Source organism: Lissotriton helveticus, chromosome 7 (genome assembly GCF_964261635.1).
Source record: "Lissotriton helveticus chromosome 7, aLisHel1.1, whole genome shotgun sequence".
Taxonomy (NCBI): Eukaryota; Metazoa; Chordata; class Amphibia; order Caudata; family Salamandridae; genus Lissotriton; species Lissotriton helveticus.
In genome coordinates, this window is record NC_136068.1 from 1,410,024,856 (window position 1) to 1,410,050,830 (window position 25,975).

Sequence of the window (25,975 nt, forward strand, 5' to 3'; positions counted from 1 at the left end):
TAAAGTCTCCTTGGGACTCATCTACGTGTAACCTGCGGGCTTCTGCAGCTAATAACGCTTTCTCTTGAGTGTTTTCCCTTTTCTCACCAGCAACAGTGGGTGTAAGCGTTTCTACAGATTTCACATCAGTTACCTTCGCCTCTTCCTCATGTCCCTTTACATAAGAAATTGTTACCACTAAAGCTATCAATATTATCACTCCTACTATTAGTGTACCTATTATACATTTAGCTCTGCGGTTCTGGGTGCCGGCTTCCATTTCGTCAGACAATATGGCTCTCTCTTATCTTGGCAAAAAGTTCTTTTCTTCTCGTTCCTTTACAGTCTCTTTTTAAACCTTTTGTCTTTAGAATCCACACAACTGGAAGCTGACAACCTTCTTCGCAAAAGTCCTTTAACAGTTCAATAAAGACAACCCTAGCCCTTCTCCATCAACTCAAGGGAAGTTCCCTAATATTCTCTGCTTCCTGGGCGCTAGGTAATCTTCTTTTTCTGCTCGCTTTATTTACAAAGTCCTTTAAGCATCTACTATCAGGTTTGTGCCTGCAGCTTCGATAGCAAAGTTCAGTATTTCCAAACGAAGATTGTGCTCTTCATGGGCTGTTATCGTTGTACCAAAGTCGGGGAATTGCAATTCTGAGAGAAACATATGTTTTAACTTGCTGAGGCGGGGAGGTCTGGGGAGCATGAATGTTAGTGACCCTTCTTGTTCGACTCCGGGTACCAACAGTCGTATTTCCACGGTGACGATGGGCTCAGAACTGGACACCACCACCGCTCGGATCCTCCCTGTCTCCTGTTTCACAGACATTTGTCGCCAGATATGTCCACTCAGGGGTGGAGTATCTTCTGCTAGGCACACGCACTCTTCTTGACCTTCTTCGGTCCGGTGCTTCAGCGCCCTGAACACCTTCTTCCGGGTCTGAGTCTTCTGATATCGGAGGAAGGGTTATCTCTGGAGTTGACCTCAAGCTAGAGCTCCTTCTTTGCGGCCAATTAGCTTCTCCACGTGCCCTTCTACTCCTTCTCCTTCTTGTCTGTTCTCGCTCTCTGTCAGACCTGTCAGTGTCAGACTCGTACTCCCAGCTACTTTCTCCTTCTGTAGCGTCGTCTGTTTCGCTGTTGTACTGACCGTCCTCAGCTTGGTCAGACTCGTTCCCTGCTTCCGCTGGCACCTCTACAGCTTGGCTAGCCCCCTCTATGGCTTCTCGGTCCTCTGTTGGACGTCTATCCGAGAGAGGAGCTGTTTCTTCCAGAGGTGCTGGAACCCTTCGCGTATGTGACGCGTGGATCCAATTGGGCAGGCCTCCCACCTTCACAGCCGTGTTCGTGATCAGGATGATCTGGAAGGGCCCACGCCAACGAACATCCAGGCAGCTTCTTCTCACATGTTTTTTCACCAGGACCCAGTCCCCAGGGTACAGGTCATGGCACGGGCCCTGGCACGATGGAACCTCGGCAGCCTGCACCTGAAGGGACACAGAACGAATGGCGTCAGACAGCCCCTTACAATAGTCCAGGATCATATCATCTGTGATATTTAACAGTGCAGTAGTTGGGACAGATGGCAGCCTCATTGCTCTCCCCATTAACACCTCATGTGGTGACAACCCCGTTCTTCTGTCTGGGGTACTACGAAGGCTCATGAGGACCAATGGCAGGGCGTCAGGCCAACTCAGGGTCGTTGAGGAACACACTTTTGCAATTCTGGCCTTGATCGTGCCATTGATCTGCTCCACAATTCCTGAGGCTTCTGGTCGGTAACTGCAATGCAATTTCTGATCTATGTTCAGAGCCGCACAAATCATCTTCACAAGCTCGCTGTTGAAATGCGTTCCCCTATCTGATTCCAAAAAGGCCGGCACCCCGAAGCGCGGAATGAGTTCCCTAAGCAGTAACTTGGCCACTGTGAGGGTGTCGCACCTACGTGTAGGGTATGCCTCAACCCATCTGGAGAATACACAAACAACCACCAGGACATAGCGGAGGCGGTTGCACCTCGGCATTTCAATGAAATCTATCTGCATTCGATTGAATGGACCTCCAGACCTTCCTATGTGACTCAGTGCAACTGGTGTTCTTTTTCCTACGTTCAGCTGCTGACAGGTCACACAACGCTGGCACACTGCTTCTGCTGCTATTCTAAACTTAGGATTGTACCAAGTCTGTCTAAACACTCTCAGCATAGCGTCTCTCCCTAAGTGTACGGGACCATGTATGAGTCTGGCCATTGGACTCACCATCTCATTGGGCAACACTGCTCTGCCGTCTGCTGAGACCCAAAAATGGGACTCACCCATTACACATCCTGCCTTTTCCCATGTTTCTTTTTCAAAATCAGGAGCATTTTCTTGCATGTTTGACAGTTCATCCCAAGTATCAACAGTTTCCAATATCATGGCTAATTCAGTCCTTACATTTATTCCACCCACTTCCACCTCTGTGAAAGAGTACCCTTGCTCCGCGCAATACCGCGCAACTTCATCAGCATATCTATTGCCTTTCGAAACGAAGTCCTCATTTCTGGTATGTGCGGTGCACTTTACAACTGCGATACCTGCTGGGCATTGCAACGCCTCTAACAACAGGCGCACAAACTCTCCATTGCGAATGGGAGAGCCTGAAGAGGTCATGAACCCTCTTTGAGACCATAACTGCCCGTAATCATGAACCACCCCATAACCATATTGGCTGTCGGTGTATATGGTGACTCGAATTTGATTGCTTGCCAAGCAAGCACGTGTCAAGGCAATAATCTCGGCTACCTGAGCGGAGTGTACTCCTTCCAGGCACCCAGCTTCCACAACTCCAGTAATTGTACAAACAGCATAAGCTGCTCTCAACTGCCCAACTTCGTCTCTTACACATGAGCCATCGACAAAGAAAATTTCGTCTGGGTCGGTCAGTGGCTCATCTACGATGTCGGGTCTGGGTTTGGTGCATAGTTCAGTCACATCGAGGCAGTCATGGTCTGTACATTCATCATCATCCTCGATATCATTTGGGAGTGGCATCAAGGTGGCAGGGTTCAAAACAGAGCATCTCCTGAGGGTCACATTCTCTGCAGCAAGAATAACTTGCTCATAGCGCGTGAGCCTGCTGTTGGTCAGATGCTGTGTTTTGGTCCTGGTCATCAACAGTTCAACAGAATGGGGCACGCACACCTCTAACGGGTGCCCCATGACGATATTTTCACATCTTTCAATGCTGACACCCGTTGCAGCAACGGATTTGAGACATCCGGGCAACGCTGCGGCTACTGGGTCTAAAGTAGCCGAGAAATAAGCAACTGGTCTGCGGGCATTCCCATGGATTTGGACTAACACAGACAACGCGCAACCTTCTCTCTCACAACAGTAAAGCAAAAATGGTTTATTATAATCAGGCATTCCCAATGCCGGAGCACGACACAGGTCCTCTCGCAGCTGTAGGAATGCCATCAAACAGTCTTTGTCCCATGGTACCGGATCGCTCACCTCCTTGTGCGTCAGTTTTTGCAAGGGCTTTGCTTTCAGTGAAAAGTTCGCGATCCACTGTCGGCAATAACCCACCATCCCTAGGAACATCCTGACCTCTCTCTGTGTCTTAGGCGCATTCATTTTCATGATCGCCTCTATCCTGTCTGGTGACACCTTTCGTTTGCCTTTCTCTATTCTGTGTCCCAAGTACTGCACTTCTGTCAGGCAGTACTGCAATTTTCCCGGGGACACCTTGTGCCCATTGGCAGCTAGGTGATTTAACAAAGCAATGGAGTCCTCCCTGCAAGCTTCTTCTGTTTCTGACGCCACGAGGAGGTCGTCTATGTACTGGACCAGAACTGACTTCTGGGGCAGCACTAGACTTTCAAGATTTTTCTTCAAAAGCTGGTTAAAGATCGATGGGCTCTCTGTATACCCCTGAGGAATGCGACACCATGTTAGGACGCGACCTTCCAGCTTAAATGCGAAAAGAAAATGGCTTTCTTCGTCCAGAGGGATCGAAAAGAAAGCCTGACAAAGATCGATCACAGTGAACCACTCAGCTTGGAATGGAATCTGAAACAGTATCACTGATGGATTCGGCACCACTGGACAACACGAAACGACTATGTTATTAATCTTTCGGAGGTCCTGCACTATCCGAAATTTCCCATTTGGTTTCTGCAGACCCATAATCGGGGAGTTGCATGGACTACCCACGATTTCTTTCAGTATTCCCTGTTTAATCATGGACTCGATCACGGGTTTTATGCCTGCAATCGTTTCTGGAGTCAATTTATATTGGGGTGTTCTTGGGAACTCAGCATGCGGTTTCACTACAATTTTCACTGGGTCCACCCCTTTGACCAATCCTATCTCTTCCCCAGTGAAATCCCATACTTCTGGTGCCACTGTCTCTCTCAAGTCCCAGGGGAGCTCATCTACTGTCAAAGTAGGGTACAGCTCCACGCATATTCTTGAGTTTGCAACTTTGAAGTCTGCGTCATCATCATTGGTCAATACCTCCACTCCCTGAGGTGTACAGTATATAGTACAATTCAATTTACACAACAGGTCTCTCCCTAGCAGACACACAGGACTTGAATCGCAAACCACAAACTGGTGCTCATCGCTGTACTTCCCTATTTTCACCTGTACCGGTTCTGTCAATTGGCTGGTTATTCTCCTGTTTGCGACCCCCACCACTTGTATGGTCTCTCCAGACATGGGCAGGTCTGGAACTGCAGCTGATCTGATCGTGGACCTAGTGGCTCCTGTGTCCACCAGAAATGTCGTGGGGCACCCTGCTACTTCTGCTTCGACATAGGGTCCCCTCTGGTCCACCTCCAAGGCTGCCCCGAGGGTGCAGTCTTCTCTTTCCACTCTCTGTCCGGTTAATGGGTCCACATAATAGCACTCTTCTCCTTCTACAAACAGGGGCATCTGTCTATAGGTCTTACCCATAGTCCCTACTCGAGGAGGTTGCGGGAACTGGGCTCGGGGAGGAGCCCCCCCCCCTTTGAGCACCTTTCCCTGGTATGGCATCACCCCTCTTGTAGGCGCGCTCTGGACCTCTTCCTCCTCTATCTCTTGTTCTCCTATCTCTACATTGTAGGGACACTCGCGTTTCCAATGCCCCACCTCGTTACACTGGTGGCACCTAGTCGTTTTCTTCAAGGCAGCTATGTCTAATCTGGGTCTAAAGGTGGAACTCTCCTCATTGCCCTTGTTCTGACTGTACTGCTTCTTTCCTCCTGTACCTATTCCTTGCTGCTGTTGCTGCTGTCCCCCCTTTCCTGCTGCCTGCATCTGTACCACCATCAACTTTTCTTTTAGTTTCTTAGCCTTGGAGTCTATCTCATCACAGCAGTACCTGGCATACCTCAGTATTTCGTCTAGGGGTTTACTTTGCCAACAAATCGAGTGTTGCTGAATCATTAAACTAATATCCGGTCTCAGTCCCAGGACGAACTTGGACACGAATTGCCCTATGTCTTTTGGATCCATTACATCCAGGCCGCTATACTGTTTAAACGCCTTCAGCAATCTCTCGTAATATTCGTGGACGGTCTCTTTGGGTTCCTGTCTGGTTCGGTCTATTCTGACCCAATCTATGTCTTGCATTGGCACTTTCTCTTTCAGCCAAGTCATCACTCTCTCGAATTTTGCCATCACAATCTCGGACGGCCCATTAGTCTTAGCATCTCTCTCCGGCTCCGTTGTGGGCCACTCAGCGCTAACCTTGCATGCTGTCCACAGATCTCCTGGTACTACAATGTCGAACAGCGTGTTCAGATCTATCCATAGGACCTTTGAGATTTTTACAAATCTCTCGACTTGCTTGTACCACTCCACTGGGTTTTCCCGCAATTTGGGGAAGGAGGTGGTAAAAGCAGCTAAATCTCCCCTACTCCAAGGGACATGCACATAGTTCCCATTAGCGACTTCACGCAAAGGGTATGCTTCTATTCCCTGCAGCCTTCCTGGTGTCATACCAAGCGTGCTTCTCCTGACGGTCCCTTTCTTGGACCACCTCTCTTCCCACTTATCTAGTGCCCTCCATGTCCTTATTCCAGTGATCAGTTCCCTTATGTGCGTTTTCAGCCCAATCGTTCTCCTCTCATCTAGGTCTCGATCTGTGTAATGTAGCCTGTGGTTACCCTGTAATGCTTTGGTTCTTGACAGGTCCACCATATATTTGCCTGCTAGTTCGACTAATTTCTCATGGATTGCTCTCGCTTTTCGAGTGATGTCCTTTGCCATATACAGTATTTCATCCTGCTCATACATTTCTATTCTTTCTAAAGGCAGGGTACCATCTATCATGTCATCCAGGTCTGACCTTAAGCTGGCGACATCGAGTCTCTTAGCTTTTATCTCAGCTCGCAATATGTCTTTCGAAGGGGGCTCACTGGTCTCCCTACCATCCCAACTCCGAGCTCTACGTTTGGGCTCGGGAGAGTTAATGAGTGCTCTCCCTTGCTCCCATCTCTCCAGGTCCCATGCTCGGCCATCCGATCTTGGAAGGTGATGGAACACGGGCCTGTTACCCCCACTCTTGCTCTGCCCACTCTCTTCTTCTTCTCTCCTTTCACCGTACGCCTCTCTGTTATTTTCCCTCTGGTCGCTACTCTCCCTTTGCCTAGTATCGCTCAGTATCCGATACGATCCTTCCTGGTTCCCCATATTCCCTGGGCTGCGCTCATTTCCGTCATCACAGGGACTATGATGCGACCTCTCACAACTCCCATTCAGTTCTCTGGTGCCGGGCACACAGTGTGGACACTTAAAGCTGTTTCTGTACTCTTGCGCTCTCCTCTCCCCTTCACTGAGTATTGGGCGCGCCACCCCTCCACTCCCGGGGCCCCCGTTTTCCAGGTCTGTTCTATCCCCACTCCGGGCCCAATGGGTGACTCCCCTACTATCTCTCTCTCTCCCGTCCCACTCCGGGTTGCTCTCCCCAGCCCCGCAGTGAGTCCGAGCTCTGCTGTCCTGACTTTCCCTTTCAGCTTCTGCAGCTATGATGCTCTTGTGAGCCTCCACTGCCTCATCCCACTTCTTCATGTACTCATTTAGCTCTTGAAAGGATTTTCGTCCAGATCCCCTCAGATCCACTGGCCATCTAGGGCCCCCAGGGTCCCCTCCTGGATCCCCTGCTGTGTGCATCGGGGTGCTCCACTCTCTTGGTATCGGCATCTGACTTGGGGAATTAATCGTATCGTTCCTCCTTGCCGTCCCTGCTCTTTCTCTGTCCTTCCGTACCCGTTCTTCCCCACTTGCTCTCTCTTGGTCATATATCGATATTATAGGACCTATGGTAACAGGTACCTGTAGTGCATCTGGTAATGCGTAGGATGTGGCGCTCTCCGTTTCCGGCGCTCTTTGTACCACAAACCTCCCGACTACCTGTTGCACCTGACTAGGCTGGGACAGCTCTTTCTTTGCCTCAGGATCCCACTCTGAACTGGGAAGCGGTCCATGCTCCCCTGCATTGCCCCCCTTTTCTCTTTCACTATGCTCGACCTCCCCCCCTGCTCTATTATACGGGGGTGGCCTGTCTGTCAATAATCTGTTTATCAGGCTGTCCTCTGTTTCGCTCTCATCATCTTCTTCTAGGGGGCTTTTATTTCCGGGCACCTCTAACACCGGGTACAGTTTATTTACTTCCATGTTATGCACTCTCCATCTTTTAGCATCCGCATCCCACCTGGCATCCTGCACTGCCCTTACCGATCGTTTCACCCTTTCTTGTCGTCTGTTCATATTCTTTTCATGCGCTGCCCTAATCCATGCATCAAGAGCTTCAAACTGGGTCGGTCTAGGCAAGGGTCTCATTGAGGTCATGACTGATTTTAATCGATGTAACACCTCTAATCTGAACGTCCCGTACTTCGGGAACGTCAGTTCCTCATTTCCTTCCGTAATCTTACTCCACTCTGATATCCAAAGGATCGTATGCAACCCAACATTCACTGCCATGTAACGAGCCGGCGTACCCTCCGGCGGGGCTTCTTCCCCTTCTTCCGATCCCCGCTTCTCTTTTTTAAACACCGCTCTCAGCCATTTAAAACACTTCATAATTATGCGCACAATATCCAGCCTCGCTACTCTGTTTACTTCCTGATGACAATCCACCAATCCTAACGCGGCTTTGCTAACTTGGCCTATCGCAGCGCGGTCTTTCTCCGGTCGGCCAATCACGTCGCGACACTTTCTGACGTTTTTGCTAGCTGGCCTATCACAGCGCGGTCTTTCTCCTGTCGGCCAATCACGTCGCGACACTTCCTGACGTCACTTTTCTCCGCTTCGCAGCAGCACCCCTCCTTTCTCAACTCGTCTCCCGGTCATGCATGCGTCCCATTCATACACCGAAAAATGACTACTTCCGACCAAGCGGTCACTTCCCTCGACTGTACGTCCACAGTCTATATGTAATTGTCAACACAACTGACGAAATGTCTATCGTCTCTCTGATAGGTTGCTTACACACACAGTAACCTCCGACCAGCGTCCGTTACTCACGCACTCACTCTTACGTTCCCCCTATCTCGGTCTTTCGGGTGATCAATGGTACCTCATGACCCCCTTCACTCCAGTTGACAATTACTCTGGGTGTCCGATACACCCGAACCACTTAAGCTCTCCTTGAACTTAAGATTTCCACCGGTTGCGCGCGCTCACAACCTGTTCCACAGTCACTCTACAGACATTCAACTCCGCCAGACATTACAACATAGATACAATACAAAACACCGCAATCTAACACGCATAACCCTTTATACTCACTCTCGACCGATACTGCTGCTTTTTCTGTCTCACGTCATCCGGATCTTCTTCAGCGGGCGGTTCTTCCGATCATCGATTTCTAGGGGCCTTGGGGTAAGCTAACCTGGCCTAGGTCACCGTCCTCAAGAAGGCAACCATCCTCTATAGCTACCAACTGGAAGGGCGAGATTTTGATCGATACCTTATCACTATTGATCCAAACCTCGATCTGGTCGACTGAACCTTTGTTGCCTGTCTTTGAGGAAGAAAGTGCATCTCTTACCAAGCTAGCGCACCCAATAAAGGACTCCGCTCCAAAAGATCACAAACAACTTCTAGCTTTCAAAAGTTTATTGTAAGCTTAGGATAAGCTGCAAATACAGGCATCTCAGAATGAGATTCACGAGATACACAGGTCCAACTACATACATGTGCTCTCTGAAAGCCCTCAGACGAGCAACGGAAATTACTAACACAAGTTCTAAGAATAATAAAGCTATCAGCATTGACGCATATTGAGATCTCTCCTTCATTTAAGTTGGAGGAAAAACGCACAGGTTAGGCTGTCCCTACCCTGCTCTAGATGGTATCCCTACTTAACCAAATCCCAACCTAACAAAGGTGTCAGCAGTGAATGACCCCCAAGGGAAGTCACTCACTCTTAGTCTCTTGGTGAAAACCTATAGTTCTCCAGTCATGACCCCTCTCTGCCTACCCATCCGCTCTCTAAAGGGTCCTCAGGTATCTGCTCTAACTCCACCCAGGGGTGCTGTCCCTAATACAAAACAGTCAACAACATTTGAGACGCCCCTCGTGAGACGCCCCTCACGTGGTGTAGCTTCTGGCTTTTTCCATGCTGCTTTGTATTGGGCCTCATACGTTGGAGTTGACCTTGCTTCTCAGACTCTTCTCCGGCCCGCTGATACCCCTTAAACATTCCGGAACCCTCCTCCATGTCTGGGCCGTCTCCTGAACAGACCTCTATTCATTTTATTTATAATTGGATTCCCCCTTTTCTCTTGTAGACAGACATCTGCAGCCAAGATCCCAACTCTCATAGACTTCCAAAAAGGTTCGCAACATTTCTTGGCCCAGACCAGTATGTGTAAATCAATGTTAAAACATTTCAGGCCTACAATATTTCTCATAATGATTATAGCATTCAACTTCTTCATTAATTAAAGCATGTTAATACTCTTATTCTATTATTCAGTAAACACATCTATAAATCATGGCCCATTAATGCAATGACCAAAACATTAGTACAATCTATGTCGTGAAAAGAAACACCTTCCCCTTCCCTTCTAGCACTGGCCCTGAGGCCTACCACATTCTGCGTTTAACCACATGCCATCTTACATTTTAACAGCTACACGACATGGATTCAGGAATAATCACATCTAATAAAATCATATAGTGTCACACATTTCTGTATTAGTTCCACTTCTACTTAAATCTCTACATTAGCTATACATTCAGAATATAATTGCAGATACTATTAGCACTCATGGCATTTCTCCTCATGATTTGTGCTTACTACAGGTAAGTGTGATGCACTCATACATTTAGGTCAGTTTGCGCTCTCTCAAGGGTGCACCAGTTGTTATTTGCCCTGCCCTCCCCGTAGGCTTTAGTGTGGTAATGGACCTACAGTTTCAGGGGGTGCTGCCATAATAAAAGGGCCTTGCGAGTTTACTGAGTTATGTCTTCTCGAAGTCTCAATAGTTGTATTTAAAATGAGGTATTGACGTTTTCATAAAAAGGGAATACGTTGATATGGCTCATATATGCCCTTCTGTCTTCATTTAATGGCCTTCTATATTGTGTTGATGATTTTCAAAGGAATAGACTTTTGTTTAAGGAGGTTAGTAATGCTTTTTGAGTGTTTGATCGAAAAGTGATGTGGTGCCTAATGGCTTGAGCGCGCGACCTCGAAGCTGGGTAACCAAGTTTGAGTCTAAGCGGTGACGCTCATCATCCTGTAATTCTGAGCAAATCACTCAATTTCCCCGTGCCTAAAAAAAATTAATGTGGCTGTCTGTAATGCAACTGGGGCTCATGTAAAGTGCTCTGTTTCCTTGGGGTTGAGTTAAAGCTACATAAAACTCCCAACCCCACCCCCCAAAAAAATGGTCTGTTCAAAAACGTCAGGGCATCAGTTCCCATGAGCCCCAGGAGAAGTTCTTGGATTTTCGGGGCCCCGGCGAGAGGGAATGTACCAGGCGCCTCTACTTTAAATAACTGGCAGCTTCAGGACTCTTGAAGCTACTATGTGGAGACTCTTTCTGGGCCACAGTTCCTCCCCTCAGCCACCCACAAGCACCATCGGACTGAAGGTGTGAGAATTGCTTGGGGGCTGAGAGTTGAAAAGGTGTCCCCCTCCACTAGGCCTTTCCACACCATCCCTGGGAGGCATAGGGAGAGGGCCCACTCCCATGGGCCCAATTGTAAAGAGACACCTTTCTTTCGATTGGATAGGAAGGGGTACATGACGACCGGTTGTGGGCCCCATGCTGGTAGGCTGGGTTGGAGACCCTGAGCAGCAGCCCACACTGCCCATGCCTAGCGCCGGCCCTGCTGGGCTCCTTTCAAATGCATGTCTCAGGGTAGTAGCACAAATAATGCAGTTCTGTGCATTTCAGTATATCTGGTCCTCTCCTGACTGCGTCAGGGGCCTGTTATACGCATGGCACCCCAGGCATTGTTAAATCATTCTTCTTCTAGTGCGCACGCGCTTTCTTCACCTCATGGCGTAGAAGATCATAGAATTTAACATACAGAGGTTTCGTATGTAATGTTCCCACTTTTTTTATGCACATTGCTGCGGCCCTTCTATGATGAGCTTCTGTAGTTATACTCAAATTTAGGATCTCAGAAGATATTATTTTCTTGCTTTTTCCCGCAGCCTGCAGCCGTTGGTTTCCTGTGTGGGCCACCAGCAGTTACATTGGGACCTGCAGTTATTTTTCCGAATTCGATTTTCACTGAATGCGAGAGGGGAAAACAGTTCGGAAAGACGGAAGAAGAGACAGACGGCAAACCCGTCACAAAAAGAGAACGCAGGAACCTGCAGGAGAGAGATAAAGGGACAAGAAGCCTCTGGTGCTGGAGTGAAGAGGCACGAGGTGGATTTAAGACTTCCAGTCTGGTATTCGGCACGCTGAAAAGTATTAACTCAACACGTAATCCGAAAACCCAGCACTTAACTGGGAAGCCAAAATTCCTTAAAGTGCCATCAGCCGCGTCGCTATGCTTTTACAAAATAAACGAGTAACTTAGTGATTTTTTTTCTTTCACAGACGGCATCAACCTTCACATGACTTTAACAAACTTTCCTGTGGTATTTTGTACTTTTTCCAGGTAGTCAGGTAGCGCCGCTTCAAAATCTCACCAGGATATCTACCGCACCGAAGGCTGATTAAATCACCGCTTCAAAGGAGCTTTAAATGCTCTATTTAGAAACACATGGACTCGCTTTCAGGCAACCGGGCTCCATTGTCTACCGGCGCCGAGCCGAGGCAGCGCAGCTCAGAGTAGAAAGAATATTCATCTGAGAAGGTGAACTAGGACTGGCGGGCGAGATAAACGGCAGAAAACATCATTATGATGTTAAGAGGAGGCTGCCAGCTTCTGCGGTCATTGTAAAGAAAGGCGAGTAACGCACTGGCATACAATAATTGTAATTTAGTTTATCTGTTAGTAGTTTCAGAAAGCGCCGCGCATTGCCTTTAGGTTACTTCGGAGCGCTGAAGAATGTAAGTGATTCCGTATGACAAAGGCATAAGAGAAAGAAGAACACATTTGGGAGAGGGGGAGGGGCGTGTCGGGGGTGATCGCTGCAATCCTGCTGGAAAGCCCATGGTCGATACTTTATTTTTTTGTTGCAGTTTTATGTAGCGCAAACTCGACCTGAAGTTATTGGAGCGCTTTATGATACACAAGAGCACACTCATTTTTTTATGGGCACGGGAAGATTAAGTAATATGCTCAGAATCATACAATGCTGAGCCGAGCAGAGATTCGAACCCACTTCCTCGGTTCCAAAGTCGGCAGCCCTGGTTGTTACGCCACATCCTATGCTGCTGGCGCGGCTGTTACTTGCTAAAGAGGATAATTAGGTTGAATGTCTATCAGAGAGTATTGGAGAATACCGGCCGGCGTGGACGTATCGACGATAGCGTCTCATAGCATGTTAATTAAGCCCATTTCTTATATTCTGTAGGCACAGGTCGATATCGCTCTGTATTCCGGTCAGCACGCCGTTTAAGAGAAAGAACAAAGTGTTCTTCCTCGAGGCCTCCCGAGCACAATTATGGGCGAATAATATTCAGCTTCTTGACAAAAATGAGAACTTGTACTGCAGCAGTAAAGGGAGGTGGACAAAAGGTTGCACGCCTCCCCAGCAGCGTCTCTAAACGTGGCTTCAGAGCGCCGGTGGTACAGCTCATGTGTGTAACTAGGCCTCACCAGTGCCTTCAGTGCAGCCGCTACTGGCAGTGACGATTAGTGACCTGCTTTGCACAACCCACAACTGGAAGAGGGCTGAAACGGCCGTGGACACACAGGAGGGGGCCTGCATCAAAATAAAAGTGCCCCCGCTAGTAAGTCAAATAACTAATGAAAGTGGCTTCTTTGTAAATTGGGGAAGTTTTGAACTTGTAAAGGCATGCTGTATGTGTGGTCTGCTAGGTCTGAAAGACTGTATGTATCTGTGCTTGCTGCAAGCAATGCTTGTTTTGAAAATCAACGGTAAAAACCGCCCTCAGCAGTGCATTTTTACCAGACCCACATACATCCCAAAAAAAACGTCCCACATACTCACCTGTCAGACCAGCCCATCAGGCACTGCCCTATTGCCCCATAGGCCAGTCCGCCCCTGCCCTCTGGGATTGTAAAGAGGCTTCAGAGTTCCCAGAAGGAGCTGCCTAGATTATAAGTCCCATCTTCAGGGCAAACAACAGGAGGTGAGAGAGAGGCAGCACTCAAGACCAGCTGAGCATACAGATGGGGTGGCACACACATTATTCGTACCAAGTGACTGCCATCTTATTCAGAGTCTTATCTTTCAGCCTCAGGATGGAAAGAATAAGAAGGAATGAAAGTATGCGAAGGGAGTAAATGCAAACAGTGCTGGAATTGGAAAAGCATTTCTCCAGGAACCCATACATTGAGGGTGAAAGTGTGGCAACAAAAAGGGGGTGGAGATACAAGGGGCAGAGTCATGAAAAGCTGTCTGAAAGTCAACTTATTTAGATATATTTTAAAATCTGCCACAAAGAAACTGGCAACAAGGAGAAATGTGACAATAAATCTGTTCTAGCTTAACTGACTGCAAAGGCTGCATTTTAAAATATCTTACAGGTTTAAGGCACAAGCTGCAGAGAGCTTTGTGTAGCTCCTAAAGCTCAGGGAATGATAATAACGGTAAAATAAGTCTGGGTCTCGTTTTAAATCCTGACTTTGTGTTTCTCCTGGCAATGGATCCTTAACATATAATCTAAACCAGAATATATGATGTGTTGCTCCAACACATTGAAATCCTCATAGTTTTACGTAACACCTTGTACATAAATTTACTAAATTGCATGATTTATTGACAATTTATATATACATATATATATATGTATGTGTGTGTTTGTGATGTAAAGCGCTCTGACACCCTATATTGGCTGGTGTAGGACTATAAAAGAGGTAAATAAAAACCTTTTGTAAGTGCTATTTAAATTGTTATTCATGTAAATTCTCTGGTGCAACCAAATATCCACAGTTGCTGTTCTGTGCTTTTTGGCTCTATTTTACCGAAAATATTAAAGTCAATATCTCCAGTTCTACTAATTGGATTTTTGTTGTTTTGGTCTTGTTTTATTTATTAAAATAAGCTCTATTTTGCAAACTGGATGTGGGACCCTTTTTCTGTGTAAAATGTTTTACAGTTTGAAGTGTTGCACAAATACTTTACACATTGCCTCAAAGTTAAGACTGTCTGCTCTGTGCCAATCTGCCAGGGTGTTGAGCATATGTTAATTCAGGGTTTGCTTGTGCCTTACCCCGACTAGGTTTGTGGCTGCATCTTGCCCAGTGCCTCTGTGTTGGAAATCGCTACAGATTAGTAGCTTCAGTGCGCAGGAGACGGCGAGGGACGCCTATTTGAGGCGAGTCCCGAGTCTAGCCTCGTTCTGCCAGGTAGCGCATTGCTACAGGAGCGCTTCGCGCATTGCCTTCAAATTGTTTTTAATACTCCCGTTTTGTATTTATTTTATCTTGGTTCGTTTTTCCCTGTTTTTAAGGGCCCCCTTACCTGCATCTTAATTGCTGAGCACCACCGCCGCTTGGGCGGGTCCGGGGCCTCAGGGGGGAATCACTGGTGCCGCCATCTTGGAGCGGGGTGGGTGTGTGATCAGGAGACACTCCCTACATGCGCTTCAGTGCGCAGGAGCCGGCGAGGGACGCCTATTTGAAGCTCCTCCCTCAGCGCAGCGGGATGGCGCAGCGGGCGTGCCCTCGCGTGGCCGGAGTCGTGCCAGAGTCCTGCCCGTCTGCGCCCGTCCGCGCCAGGACGCGTAGGACGTGGTAGGACTCTGGCCTTCTGCCGACCATTGCTGATGACATCATGCCATGCTACTCAAGGGCTGCCCTACTTGCCATCGGGCTTTGCCACAGGAGTTGTGATGGTCCTCGGGTTCCGCCGCTTTGTGGACCTTACTCCTGCACCTGCGGAAGGTTTGATCTTTCCGCCTCCACCACTTGCTTAAGCAACGTCCAGGATATTGCTGGAACCCGCTCCCGCCCTCCCTTCACTTTATGGAACCTGAATGTCAGGTCAATGGTTAAACACCACCATGATATCTTTGACCTGTTAGGTAAGGAGTCCCCCGACGCTTTTTGTGTGACGGAGACCTGGCTACAGGAGACCGACACAGCTGTGATTAACCTGGCCTTTCCGCCTGAATACTCGGTATATACCCTCAACCGAGCTTCTAGAGGAGGGGGATTAGCGCTGGCGGTCAAGACGTGCTATCCGTGTGTCTGGCAAGGGCAAAACAATTCCGGCTGTGAAAGCGCGCTGTTTAAAATCTCAGTTACGCCCAACTTCGCTTTCACAGGCCTTTTGATTTATCGTCCCCCTGGTAGCGATTTGGCTTTCAGGGAGGCCCTTCCAGACGCTATTAGCGCCTTGGCTGCAGGCTGTTCCAATTTCTCCATTCTTGGAGATTTAAACCTCCACTATGATAACCTGTCTCTACCTGCAGTTTATAGCTCTATTGCCGATCTCGAGGCGCTCCAGTTAGTCCAGCTGGTCTCGCATCCCACCCATGTTGGTGGCCATACCTTAGACCCTTTCTTAACCAATCTAGCAGAAGCCAGTATCCTTACCCCTTCCCCCCTGGCTTGGACCGATCACTATCTGGTATGCATCCAGTGTCCACTGTACGAGCCGCACCGCAAATCTGCGGTCCGCTCAATTCTTAGACGGTGTTGGACTAAATTAAAACTCGAGGATTTTTTCCACCTGTTATCCTCTGACCTGCCTGGTTCAGCCGACACTGTGGATGAGAGCTACGACCGTTTTTGTGAGTGGGTTACTAGGGCCCTCGACTCTCTTATTCCGATAGTTTCGTGTAAGTGTGGGTCTAGGGACCCGAGTCCTTGGTACGATGATTCGCTGCGGGCGCTCAAAAACATCTGTAGGCGTGCCGAGCGGGTATGGCGCAAAGCCTATGCCAGCGACAAAAAAGCTCTGTATTCTGCTGCTGTAAAAATCTACCATCGAGCAGTATTCAGAACCCGTGCGGCATATTATGCCATACAATTCCGTACCAGTACCAACCCCTCCAAAACTATTTTTAAAGCCCTGAAAGATCTTATTACCAAAAAAGTGATCGCGACTCACCAGGGTTCCATTGCTCATTGTGAAGCCTTGGCTGCTTTCTTTTTGGAAAAGGTCCATGCCATCTACAGAGCTTTTCCTACGGCGGCACCCCCTGTTGGCAGTTCCCTTAAGCCCCTTACCTTGGAGGTGTTACATTCTTTCCCGAGATTAACATCGGAGAGTTTTGGTAAGTTGGCCCAACAGGTCAAGTCAGGATCCCCGGCTGATCCTCTTCGCCCGGCTCTGTTTAGAGACCTACCATCCAATGGCCTCCCACTGGTCTGCTCTTTAATTAACACCTCTTTAGCATCCGGCGTGGTCCCAGTGAAGTGGAAACAGGCGGTAGTTGTGCCCATCCTTAAGAAACCAACTTTGGATGCCGATAAACCTGAGAATTACCGCCCAATTTCCCTTCTCCCGTGGCCTGCCAAAGTTGCGGAGGCACATGTCAACTCTGTCCTCTCTGATCATCTTCTACAAGCTAACATCTTGGACAGGACGCAGAATGGTTTTCGTGCTGGGCATAGCACGGAGACGGCTCTACTTTATATGGTGGAGCATTTGCGCTCCGTGCTCGACACGGGTCAAACGGCGGCGCTGGTGCTATTAGATCTGAGCACCGCCTTTGACACCGTGGCCCACCCGATCCTTCTGCGGCGCTTGGAGGAAGCGGGTGTCACCGGTCTTGCGCTCCAGTGGTTCCGATCTTTCCTTGCCAACCGTTCTTTCTGCGTGGCCGTCCCGCCCTATCAGTCCAAATTCCATCCTCTGGAACTGGGGGTCCCCCAGGGCTCCTCGCTGAGTCCCACATTATTCAACCTATATGTGAGACCGCTGGCTGAGGTCGTCAGGCATTGGGGTATGACCATGGTGTCCTACGCCGATGACACTCAGCTAGCGGTTACAATCAGCGGGGATGCGGATGTGGATGCCCCCAGATTCCAGAATGGACTTCGGGCGGTCGCCAGCTGGATGACTTCCAACTGTCTCCAGCTGAACGCAAGTAAGACGGAGGTTATGATCTTTGGCAAGCAGACGGAACTCTGGGGTGACAGGTGGTAGCCATCGGACCTGGGTCCCACACCTATCCCGGTTGCTCAGTTAAAAAATCTCGGGGTGTGGCTCGATCCTTCTCTTTCTTTTGAATGCCATACTAAGCACACGGCGGCCTGTTGTTTTGGCATCTTGCGGGGTCTACGACCCGTACTAAAATTTTTTGATGCGAACACCAGACAACTTGTTATCCAGGCAACCGTGATGTCACGCCTCGATTATGCCAACGCCCTATTATTGGGCTTAAATCAGGCGGAACTCACCCGCCTGCAGCGCGTACAGAACGCAGCGGATAGAGCTGTTGTGGGCTTGCCTAGATTTTGCTCTACAACCAATATCTTGCGCACGCTGCACTGGCTTCCGATTGCTCGTAGGTTCCAGTTTAAGGCCCTTTGTGTTGCCTACAAGATCATCAAGGGATCCCCTGCCTTGATTCTCTCTAATCTCCTGTCCCGTTATATTCCAGGTCGTGCTTTAAGATCTTCCGACCTGGAACTCGCTGTTGTCCCCCGGTTTAAGCGCTGCTGGTCCGGCGGCCGTTCCTTTCAAGTGCGTGCCGCCGCGTTATGGAATTCCCTGCCCTTCGAGATTCGTGCCCTTGGGGATTTGCTCTCCTTCCGGCGGGCTCTAAAAACCTTTCTGTTTCCTTAGTTCTCATGTTCTCTCTCCTTGTTCTGTTGTGTTGTTGCTACCTGGCGGGCGCCAGGACGCTCCTTCGCTGGAGCATCTGTGCGCCTAATAAATATGCTTAACATAACATTACATTTTGTAATCTGCAGTGGTTTTTAAAAATAGAGGGACTGCTTCCTCTTGCCGAACTGTTTAGAGACAACCACTGTAGTTCACACTCATTTCCTTAGTCATTACTGTAGAATATGTAAGGGCACAGAGGGGTATGTGCTGCTGAGTGATATGCAGTGGTTTCTAAAGATAAGAAACCACTGCAAACCACTCAGTGGTGGCATCCTTACATACTCTGAAGTAATCACTGCAGAGTATGTAAGGGCGCTGAGTGGCATTTGGCTACGCTATTTTCTTAGCGTAAAATGCATCCTCACATCCATTTTTGGACGCCAGGGTGCATTTTGCGCTAAGAATTTAGCACCAAATGCCCACTTTGCCGTCCCATAGAATTTTAATTTAATTCCGTGGAACCAAATTCTTCCCAACACTACCTGAAACAACAGAGGTAACATTACACTTTTTGAGCAATTAACACTTTTGAGTCACAAACTCCAAATGCAGGTTAATAGTTCCACACATGGCCAACCACTGATACTGAAATACTCTCCCATAGAAAATAATTGAGTGGGAAATTAAAATAATATCCCATAGGAAATAATATTACATTAAATGAAATGACTTAAGTAGAGAAAAAAAAACTAAATATAATTTATTGTTAAAAAATATAGGAAATAGAATAAATGTATGTTTAAAATACTTTAATATCCAATTTAGAATTTAAAAATTAGTGTTTCAGTTTTATTAAAATATAACTACATTAATTTTAATTAACTCTATACATCAGTTTTATAATCATTATTGCATATTTGCTTTCTTTAGGTGGGAATATATTTTTTTATTTCAACTTCAGAAAAATAATTAATTTAATTTGCTATATTTCTTTTCAAGAGGTAGGGCCTGATTATGATCTTGGCAGACGGGTTACTCCGTCACAACGGTAACGGATATCTCGGCCACTGAAATATAAATCTCATAGGATATAATGAGATTTATATTTTAGCGGGCAGGATATCCGTTACAGTTGTGACGGAGTAACCTGTCCACCAAGATCGTAATCAGGCCCTTTATTCAAAATTAAGTTAATAGTACTGTATTATTTTGCAATTTTTTTCTTCATTTAAGTAAAGCTATTGATATAATTTTCAATAACATCTGATATAAAAATATTTTTAATATTTATTTTTGAGTTAAATATATTTTTTTAATGTGCCCTTTACTTTCAAATAGAGAGATTCTGCAGTCCAGGTGGGAATCTCTGGATGGGCTAGGCCGGCAAGGAAGGCAACTGTAGGTTTTATCACTGCGCAGTGCAGTAAGAAAGGCTGGGGGGAGACAGGAATTCGTGGATGGGCCTCTCAATTCACACATAATGCTGCGTTTGCTCTACAGCTGTGCTACTTCCTAATGTTTTGTTTATTCCTCGCAAAGTTCACAAACATTAGGGGAGTCTTGTTGTTTCTACCAATGGGACAGGTGCACCACATAAAAAGAACATGCTACATCATGTGCACAATATTTGACTGGAGCAGCGTTTTTATAAGTGATAAACAAGGCATTTCGTCACAGTTCTCATATTTTGTTCAGCATCTCATGAGAGAAAAAGAAGCTGAATGCACTCTGGAGTTTTTTCACAGGGATTCATTATACTATCACATTCAGTTTTGTTCAAGAGCATTAAGAAACTCAGCCAATCTGAGTGTTTCTTTGGATTTTCAATTTGTTGGATGTTCTGAAGCAGACAGGTTGATGTATCTATACATCATGCACAAAAATGGCTTATCCATAATTATCAAAGTTGGAAAATACACCAAATGAGAAAAGCGTTACATGCCTTCCAAATTGGGTGTATTTTATTTCAACTGTTTAAGATTTCTACACTGAGAAATTTTTGCATGGGAACTCTCATTGTAATCCCGCGCAACATCTTTTAGACCTCAACTTTGCAACTTTGCCTGCACTCCAACCCCCGTTGCCCAATACCTGCAAAAAATGTTGCAGCATCACTTTGTAATAAATAAATAACAAAATGAACCCGTATTTGTAAAGCACAAACTACTCACAGGTCTCAGGCACTGGGGGCCGTCCTGGAAATTAAGGGTCATATGTATCAAGCCAAATTGAGTTCGCATACGCCGAAATTCGCAGAATTTCGGCGTTTGCGTATGCAATTTGGACAAATGGTATGCATCCAGGAAATCTGCTTTAAAAATAAGGAATCGCAATATATGCGATTCCTTATCTTGCGATTGCATTTAAGGAATCGCAAATTTTGCGATTCCTTAAATGCAATGTAAGAAGCTAAAAAAATTAGCAAATTGGCCTTAAGGAATTGCAAATTACCACCAACTTCTAGTTGGTGGTAAGTTGCGAATTCCTTTCAAAATGCATATTGTTTCATTTTTCACAGTGCCATGTGACGCACATACATGCCCTTAGGGCATGTATGTGCGCTACATGTGCACCCATGCAGATTTCAGGGGTGCAACAGGGTGTCTGTCCTTTGGACACCCCTGCACCCTTGAAAATATTCACAATTTACGATTAGCAAATTGCGAATCGCACATTTCCCCTTCATTCCTATGGGCCTCCTGGCCCATAGAAATGAATGGGAAATTATTCCTTAATTGCGATTAGCAATTTGCTAATCGCAATTAAGGCATTGTAAGAAATCGCTAAAAAGAAGCGCATTTCTACATACATACCATTTTGCGATTTCTAAATAGCGATTCCTTAAAAATCGCTATTTAGGAATCGCAAAACGGAATGTTGATACATATGCCCATAGTGAGCTATTGCCCAGAGTCACAAGGTGCTGAGCTGAGCTGCCGCCGGAGCCGGTAGCGAACCTGGAATCCTATGCTCCGAAGTCAGTTCTGAAGTCAGCTGCTCTGGCTGCTGCACCACACCTCTCCACTCCACTTTGTGAGTCTCATATATTGTTTGTGTGGAAATTATTGTGAAAATCGGCCAAGGATAGCTAAGATGTTAGTGGCAGCTTTTTTCTTTGAGTATCATTTGTAATTAAATCAAGGGATCCCTCAAAAAAGGAGAACCAAATGCAATCAAAACAATTAAATGTTCTGAAAAAATGTGGATGACATGGACACATGCTGCTAAAAACAATACGTTCCTCTGATTGCCTTTGTTTTTTTCTTTCTTGAGAGATCCATTGATTAAATATCAAATGATAGACTGTCCTGCTTTATTTAGAGCTCTAGACCAGATGCTGAAAAGGTAGCCCATCTTATGAACCTATTGATATTGAGTTTTTTTTCCTTAAATAATGCTGAGGCTTGTCCCATATGTTTTTAGGCTCATGACTTGACTTTTATCACTTCATGGCAGTTCATGATCCATACCGCTCACTAGATTCATCAACAGCGTCAGTAACAGAAGAAGATCATGACCCACACTCTGTCCTGATGATGGTCTTAGAGATCTGGGACCCTGTCATCGAAGGAGCCATTTTTAGGAAATGGTGTATTGTGTTTAGCTTTTTGATGAACTTAAAGAAACCGCCTCTGGGTCAATCACTGTTCATGTTTTCTTGTTTTATTTATGTTTTTATTGGGTAAAATAAATGTGTTAACTGTACGATATAAGTTTGTGTGGCCTTTTTCTTGTGAGCTATATTATGTATCCAAGTATGTTTTAATGGACACTAATAATTCAATATTGTTTTCCCCCTATACTTGGATTTCAGTGACATACAGGCAGTGTGATTCAGAGGATGTTCTGATATTAGAAAATGCTACTTTCGAGCTGCTGAACAATGCATTGCCCAAAGGGCACTCTTTCCTTTGTAGTGGATTCATATTTACGGATCGGGTACACTCTGTGCAGGCGTAAGTCGGGCATTTAACCAAAATCAGGAAAATGTTCATGATCCAAAGATGATATAAGGAATTGAACGGTTTTCCCTCAAAACAATGCAACAACCTTCAAAAATGCAAATCGAATTGTAACACATTTTGGTGGGATAAGTAATTGGAATGAAAAAAAAATTTGAACATGGTGAGGAGTTAAAAGAAAAGCTTTGGCACATTGAGGCCTGGAGGTGCGACCACTTTTGTTCCTCACTATTCAATACCAATGGGGTTTTAAAGCTGCATCCTAGTCTTTGCAAAGGGCCTGTTGGCTCCCCCCACCCCAGCAAACAAATGAAAGGACTTCAGCCTCAGCGGCAAGGCAATGTGCACCGCACTCCACTTCAAGAAATCAGGTGGCACACAGACCAAATAGGGACATTTTACCGATTTGGCACTGGCCTTAGACAGGGAGAACCTTTTTAGAAATTTCATTGCCTTGCCCAGGAGCAGCGAGAGAACAATTGTCAACCCCACCGCCCTACCCCCCACTTTCGGCCGAGTCAAGGGACAGTGACCTAGGAGGCAACCCAGTCTTGCAGAGGCCGCCGCACCCACCCGAAGGGGTGGGGGGCGGCTAAGGGGCCAGCGCCATAACCCGCGCCGTGCCCCCAGTGGCAAAACCGGTTCTGGGCGCTTTAAAGCGCCCAGAAGCAAAAAGAGGGGGATGTCTCCCCGCCAGAAAGGAGAGCGCCCGATGGCGCCAAAAAGGGGACCAATGGGCAGGAGGCGCTAGGTATGAACCCCCCAATCAGGTGGTAGACATAATATTGAGAAGATCAAAAACTGACAAGGCAGGAAAGGGTGTGACTATACGGCTGCAATGCATTCCAGAATCCAGTGTATGCGCAGTATGCTGTCTGGTCAAATACATGGTGTCCCGCCCAGCGGGCGAAGGACCACTCTTTAAACACCAGGATGAGAGTAACTTGACTAAGTTTCAATTCACTACGGTTATGCGCCAGGGCCTCAAAAAAGCCGGGCTCCACCTGGGGTCCTTTGCGCCCCACTCTTTTAGAATCGGCGCAGCCACTTCGGCATCGCAGCATGGCATGCTAGAGGACAGAATTCAGGCGGTCGGCAGATGGCGGTCCCGGGCCTAGAAGACGTACATCCGCCCACAACTGTTGTAGTACAGAGCAGGCATTGCAGGGGGGGGGTCAGTCACTTTGGGATGCCGCACGGCAGGGTGAGCAGCAGGCAGGGCTACCTTGGGATGCCGCACGGCAGGGTGTCCAAAATCCACCACCACCCCCAGACTGCAGACAATGGACCCGGTGCACAGCAGGCCACCTTTATTCTGCTATTTTTTCTTTCGGCAGGGAGACGCCCACAGCTGGTATGGGTAGTGGGTCATTCCTTCGTGTCCAGGATGGAGACCTGGTATCAGCAGTCGGGGCACAGGTTGGAGAACAGACCCAAAGCGACATGCATTCGCTGGCTGGGGCAGCCGGGGATGAAATGGAAACAGCTGACGGCAACATTGGACAAGCTACTGGCAGATTCGGCATGGCATCCCGACGTCCTGTTCATTCATCTTGACGGCAACGACCTGACCCAGATGGGACGCAAAGCATTGGGGCAGGCCATTCAGACGGACCTCACCAGGACGGCCACATGGTTCGGTGGCACGACGGTCATGTGGTCTGAGATGGTGAGCAGGAGGCATTGGAGGGGCGCAGATTCCAACAAAGCAGTGGATAACGCCAGGAGAAAACTGAACATAGCAATGCACAAATTCTGCAAGACCAATGGTTTGGAATCCATCAGACATGGATGCCCAGAATTGTATGGTCAAGACGGGGTCTATCTCTCCAACATAGGGAGGAGAGTTTTTTGGGACAACTTGTGGGGCGCAATGGCTCTCGCAGGTTGCAGATAAAAAAAAAATATATTTTCTGGGGGGTGGGGGGGAGCCGCAGAAAGACGTGAGCCTCCCTGCGGCGTGGCGGAAATTGGTACAAGGATTGGCTTGTAACAGATACACGTATTGTTGGCTAAGTTATTGTGATGAAGGGGGGGCGGCTGGGGGAGGGGGGCATACGTATGTATTCCACGGAATGGGCACGGTGCGAGGGTTATTGCACAGGCCGCCGCACCCCCCGAAGGGGGGGGGCAGCTAAGGGGCTGGTGCCATAACCCGTGCCGTGCCCCCAGTGGCAAAACCGGTTCTGGGCGCTTTAAAGCGCCCAGAAGCAAAAAGAGCGGGATGTCTCCCCGCCAGAAAGGAGACCACCCGATGGCGCCAAAAAGGTGACCAATGGGCAGGAGGCGCAAGGTATGAACCCCCCAATCAGGGGGCGCCACCTGAGCTCCAAGGTAGAAGATTTAGGAATATAAGTCGCCGCTCGCCCAGGTAGCTCCTAAATTCGTGGAGCAGGGAGAGCGGCGCATCGACGATTTTCTGCAGACCCACCCACCCACACCTAAGGAACAGCAGTGTCGCAGGGCTGGATAGTGGCAAGGGGGTTTGGCGGAAATTGGTACAAGGATTGGCTAAGGAGACACACCGACGGGCGGTGTGTAGGATGAGGGCCACTCACTTTTGGATGCCGCACGGCAGGGTGAGGTGGCCGCGCCAAGGAGAGGAGTAGCAAAAGGAGACGGCGCTCGCGGCCCAGACCCGCCCGGACGGCAGGGCGCAAAAGGTAGCAAGCTGGGGGCCTAATTTCAGAGAGAGAAGCTACCCTCCACTACACGCAGAGGGCGTGGGTGATCAACCAAATGGTGATCCCAGGAATAACCAACAAAGAGGACTACCAAGGACTAACAAAGGGAACTGGTTTTTTGGTGTGCATTTACGAACTGATATGTACCATAAGAGTAGCGGCCCGAAAGCGGCCCAGGATGGTTTATGACAAGTATGATTTATGAATAACCTAAGGCAGTTCGCAAATGACAGATGTATAACCAGCATGTGTACAATCCTAATAAAACTGCGGCCAACAACGACCACAATATATACACGTATTGTTGGCTAAGTTATTGTGATGAAGGGGGGGTGGCCGGGGGAGGGGGCATACTTATGTGTTCCATGGAATGGGCACGGTGCGAGGGTTATTACCCTGAGCCCAGAGCAGCTGAGCGCTCTGAAGTCCTGTGAATGAGGCACTGAGGCAAACGTTAACTATCGACAGCTTTGGAACCCCACTGCTTCCGCGAGTCTTGACAACTGCTCTTGGGTTGGGACACCAGCGCAGCGGACATTGTTAGACAGTCCCCAGGAAGCCCTGACATTGTCTCGGAGTCAGTTACTTTGTATTAACTAAAACTGCATTCTGCATCTGCTTACTTGATCAAACGAGAGGGCATGATCTGCTTATATTGGATAATATGAGGCTGGCCACTTTGCTACTCTGAGATACCAAGAAAACAATATTTGCTTTATTTGTCCAGCTATCTGTAGATATAAAGCCAACGTCAGCATTGAAAATGGCATGGTTGTTAAACCCCTGACTCTCATGTTATGTTTTTTAGTCTTCTGAACCTGAATGGGGCACAATGACGCTCGTCCGTGAATTAACATGATACTTAGGAATCTGTGTTCCTTTTCGACTGTTTATACTTTATTTAAAAAAAAACACCTCTCTTCCAGTTATCAGGGGAGTCTAAGGTGAAGAAAGCAGGACGTATGCAGCGTTCTTTCACACTTGCATATATTTCAGGAATCGTGTTGTGTAGCTTAACAAAGTGCAAATCATGCAGTGGGATAGTAAAGT

At 47.6% G+C, this 25,975-nt stretch overlaps 1 protein-coding gene across 1 annotated transcript in view; it reads right to left on the reverse strand.

The window, feature by feature from the left end:
* The window catches only part of DNAH9 (dynein axonemal heavy chain 9), a 1,695,107-nt gene that overhangs the window by 1,501,017 nt on the left and 168,115 nt on the right, over positions 1–25,975 (reverse strand). The gene's annotated exons all lie outside the window — the stretch shown is intronic.